Genomic DNA, 5000 nt, shown 5'->3' on the forward strand with positions numbered 1-5000 from the left:
TGTCTCGAAGAGGACAAACAAAATCTCAGGGTAACCCGTGGTAAACGCGCGGTTGCACGCGTTTGTGTTATCGTTCGCGAACTATCGTGAAGATAGACGAGACGCGAAGGACCGGCTCGTGATGCTCGCCTTTAAAGCAGTCGTGAGTCTGACACCCTACTCCGTGCGTGTGGCCCAATAGTGCGCACCGCGAGAGCGTGGGACGAATGACCGCTGCCAGAGCCGACTGTGAGTCCCGCTCTCTATTTGTATCGGGTTCGCGTATAACCAAGAGCACGAAACGTTGCTGCGCCGCACGCGGTGTTCGTTGACGACGGAACGTATATTTATTATAATATTATACATTCGCCAGAGCGGACCGGCTCGTGATGCTCGCTTTTGTAAAGCAGTCGTGAGTCTGACACCCTACTCCGTGCGTGTGGCCCAATAGTGCGCATCGCGAGAGCTTGGGACGAATGACCGCTGCCAGAGCCGGCTGTGAGTCCGCTAATCTGTCGAATAAAATAAAAATATGGTAATATCGTTCCGACGAAAAACGGTGTTCCGAGAGGACCGGCCGTGACGCTCGCTATAAAGCCTATGGCGCGATTATTCCCGACGACACCCTACTCTCTGTGTGGCCCAATAGTGCGCGCAGACGAGTTTGGGACGAGAACGGGGATCGCGCCTACGGCCAGAGCCGGCTCGCGAGTCCGCTTGTATCGGAATTTATCGTTGCCTCGAGCACACACAACATTTTATGGAAATGTGTTTTATACGGGAAGTGGACCGGCTCGTGAAGCTCGCTTTTAAAGCAGTCGTGAGTCTGACACCCTACTCCGTGCGTGTGGCCCAATAGTGCGCATCGCGAGAGCTTGGGACGAATGACCGCTGCCAGAGCCGGCTGTGAAGTCCTCCGTTCTCACATCATTCCAAATGAAATGGAAGTGAAGAGGAGAGGAATATTATTACATCTCTGGATCCAGTATCGGGTTGTCTTACGATCCCCGTCGTTTTCAGAGAATATATATTCATCTCCGCGTTTTCCACGTTAACGGTTTTTCAATGTACTGTTCGCCCGGCCGTCGGATACGTGTTGCGTATCTGACGGTTTTTTTTTTCCGTTTCCACGGACGACGATAGTGTCGTCCTTAAAACGACGCCTGAACGAATCTCCTTCGCGCGCTGGTTGGAGCGTTCAGGTACAATGCGTTCTTACGAACCGCAGAACAAGAGACATATACATATATTGATTTGTAAATCAAAAATATATACGATTACCCTGAACGGTGGATCACTTGGCTCGTGGGTCGATGAAGAACGCAGCTAATTGCGCGTCAACGTGTGAACTGCAGGACACATGAACATCGACATTTCGAACGCACATTGCGGTCCACGGATACAATTCCTGGACCACGCCTGGCTGAGGGTCGTTTACGTAACCATAAACTGCTTGCGTTGCTCTTGTAAGTCCCCGCCGTCGCTTACCTCTCCAAATATATTTTTGGAGGGCGCCAAAGAGCGTTTCGGAGTCGGGTTGCAAAGATGCTACGTACGAGCGAATGATGGGCGTTTCGTCGGCGTTTGTCGCGGTTCTGTGAAAATTGCCAATTTTTGCATTGCGTCTTATAAACACATACAAATATATATATATCTAGTTTCCACGAGAGGCGAAGTAGGGATTGGTATTTCTTACGTTCGGACTTGCGTGAGTGTTTTTACGGTGTCGTGAGTCGTATTGAAAATACGACCGCCCGTAAGGCACCGCTTCGACGAGGATCTCCAAATCTCTCACCTTCTCTGCGAAACGATTCGCCTTGCGGAAAGAAGCGTTTCCACTCATGAACATTTAACGCGCTCCCGACGTCGCCTGAAATGATGCGTATATACGAAAGAGGTATATTTACAAGAGTCTCGCGAGACTACAGAGATGGACACACAAATTATAAAAGAAAGAAAGAATACTGTGTGGCACACAGAGTGTGTGTGGTGTGGCAATGTTAAGCCCCAGGGAGAGAATATGCCTGTGCGTGGATGAGTTTCTTAACTCTACGTTATAATTGCCATACGGCGGAGGGTCGTCGTTGCCGGCGATTTCGACAAACACACATTCCTTTTCGAGTCTTCGAGGGAAGAGACGAAAGAGATCTCTCGTTCTATCGCGAACGCTTTGATGATCGATGGACAGCGGAGCAAAGCGCAGCAATGTGCGGGATGAGCACGTCGTACTTGATCGGGTCGGAATTATTCCCCGTCGTCGACGTGTCCTCGCTAATCTGTGCGATTGCCATTCCATCGCCACGTTCGCGTTGAATCGTATTGATGACGGCCTATGAGCGTCTTGAGATCTTACTCTCTTTCTCTCGTGTCTCTAATTTGGTTTTGCGTTTGATCGATGATAAATCGTTTCGTGCGCAACGTTTCTGTACCCCCGTGGTTTTTGGTTCAATTATATAGAAGTAGAGAGAAAAAGAAATCCCACCGGGTTATATGTATTATTATTTTTTTTTTTTAATAATATGTATACTCCTCTATTGGCGAGGCTTATTTCGAACTTGATTGTCACACGACGCAAAAGACACACTTGTGTGTTCACGCACGGAACAGCACCGCGGAGAGAGAAAAGGTATATCCAATGATGAAAACCTTTATGTCGGTCGCCCCATGTCTTTTCTTTTCTTCATTGTCGATTCGTGCGGAACCGCGCGATCTGTCGGTCGTCCAGTCCCCGAAAGTTCTTTTCGACGGACGTTAAAGTTAACCGGCCAGATCGTCTAGCGAGAGTTTCCGATCGACGAGAGATGAAGAAAGAATTATATTGACACTTTGGTGTGGCGCATAAGGCATATATCGGTTTTTTGTTTACCTTTTTCTCTCTTCTGTCGTGTAGTGTTGTTTCGTTTTCTTTTTTTTTCTTTTTTTTTTGTGCTTTGTACGTTTTCGCGAGTACTACTTTTACGCTCTTTCGGCCGAAACACACAAAATTTTGTATCACGTACGACGACCTCAGAGTAGGCGAGATTACCCGCTGAATTTAAGCATATTACTAAGCGGAGGAAAAGAAACTAACAAGGATTTCCTTAGTAGCGGCGAGCGAACAGGAATTAGCCCAGCACTGAATCCCGCGGTTCTGCCGTTGGGAAATGTAGTGTTCAGGAGGGTCAATTTATCCCGAGACGTCGAACCGCGTCCAAGTCCATCTTGAATGGGGCCATTTACCCGTAGAGGGTGCCAGGCCCGTAGCGACTGGTACGCGTTTCGGGAGGACCTCTCCTTAGAGTCGGGTTGCTTGAGAGTGCAGCCCTAAGTGGGTGGTAAACTCCATCTAAGGCTAAATATGACCACGAGACCGATAGCGAACAAGTACCGTGAGGGAAAGTTGAAAAGAACTTTGAAGAGAGAGTTCAAGAGTACGTGAAACCGTTCAGGGGTAAACCTGAGAAACCCAAAAGATCGAATGGGGAGATTCATCGTCGACGAGGCTGGCTTCCGTTGGTGCGCAGATAGCCCGTAATGGGCCACTTCGGTGGTTCCAGTGCGAGGGTACACCATCTTCGGCAAATGTTCCGGTCGCGTAGTCGTGCACTTCTCCCTTAGTAGAACGTCGCGACCCGTTGCGTGTCGGTCTACGGCTCGAGTTGTTGCCTGTCGTGTCGCCTTCGTGCGCACACGGCAGACGCTCGATCGCCTGGCCGGCTGCGTGACGGTACTCTGACGGTATCGGGCCGCAACCAATCCATTTTCGAATGTGTGTGCGTCAGGCCCGCCGCAAGCTCGGTTAGTTTGTCACCCGGATGGTACGGACCTAGCGCCGGCTCCGGGCCTAACCAGCTGTTAGCAGGCGGTGTCCTCGGACTGGCCAAGCTTTGAATTACCGGTCAGCGACGCTACTGCTTTGGGTACTCTCAGGACCCGTCTTGAAACACGGACCAAGGAGTCTAACATGTGCGCGAGTCATTGGGACATGTAAACCTAAAGGCGCAATGAAAGTGAAGATCGTACCTTAGCGTCGATCAAGGGAGGATGGGCCGCGTCACGATGCGGCCTCGCACTCCCGGGGCGTCTCGTTCTCATTGCGAGAAGAGGCGCACCCAGAGCGTACACGTTGGGACCCGAAAGATGGTGAACTATGCCTGGTCAGGACGAAGTCAGGGGAAACCCTGATGGAGGTCCGTAGCGATTCTGACGTGCAAATCGATCGTCGGAACTGGGTATAGGGGCGAAAGACTAATCGAACCATCTAGTAGCTGGTTCCCTCCGAAGTTTCCCTCAGGATAGCTGGCACTCGCTCGTTCTCTTTTGATGAACGTGTGCGAGTCTCATCTGGTAAAGCGAATGATTAGAGGCCTTGGGGCCGAAACGACCTCAACCTATTCTCAAACTTTAAATGGGTGAGATCTCTGGCTTGCTTGGATCAATGAAGCCACGAGATTATATTGGATCAGAGTGCCAAGTGGGCCAATTTTGGTAAGCAGAACTGGCGCTGTGGGATGAACCAAACGCAGAGTTAAGGCGCCTAAGTCGACGCTTATGGGATACCATGAAAGGCGTTGGTTGCTTAAGACAGCAGGACGGTGGCCATGGAAGTCGGAATCCGCTAAGGAGTGTGTAACAACTCACCTGCCGAAGCAACTAGCCCTGAAAATGGATGGCGCTGAAGCGTCGCGCCTATACTCCGCCGTCAGCGGCAAGTGAGGTTGACGTTAGCTTTTTTAAAGGCGCGTCTTCCATGAAGCTCTGACGAGTAGGAGGGTCGCGGCGGTGTGCGCAGAAGGGTCTGGGCGTGAGCCTGCCTGGAGCCGCCGTCGGTGCAGATCTTGGTGGTAGTAGCAAATACTCCAGCGAGGCCCTGGAGGACTGACGTGGAGAAGGGTTTCGTGTGAACAGCCGTTGCACACGAGTCAGTCGATCCTAAGCCCTAAGAGAAATCCTATGTAGATGAGGTGTCCTAAGAGAGAGCAAAATATCATTAAATGATAAACACACACCCATCGGGCGAAAGGGAATCCGGTTTCTATTCC

General features: G+C 50.6%; 1 non-coding gene and 1 pseudogene across 1 annotated transcript; both read left to right on the plus strand.

Moving 5' to 3' along the window:
* The first annotated feature begins 1257 nt into the window (after positions 1–1257).
* On the plus strand, positions 1258–1412 carry LOC143220858 (5.8S ribosomal RNA). The gene has a single exon (XR_013011680.1). It is a non-coding gene; the product is annotated as a 5.8S ribosomal RNA (ribosomal RNA).
* Positions 1413–2980: 1568 nt separating this feature from the next.
* LOC143220857 (large subunit ribosomal RNA) overlaps positions 2981–5000 on the plus strand; it is a pseudogene marked incomplete at its 3' end in the record, with an annotated part of 3153 nt that continues 1133 nt past the window's right edge.

Source organism: Lasioglossum baleicum, unplaced genomic scaffold (genome assembly GCF_051020765.1).
Source record: "Lasioglossum baleicum unplaced genomic scaffold, iyLasBale1 scaffold1667, whole genome shotgun sequence".
NCBI classification, from domain to species: domain Eukaryota; kingdom Metazoa; phylum Arthropoda; class Insecta; order Hymenoptera; family Halictidae; genus Lasioglossum; species Lasioglossum baleicum.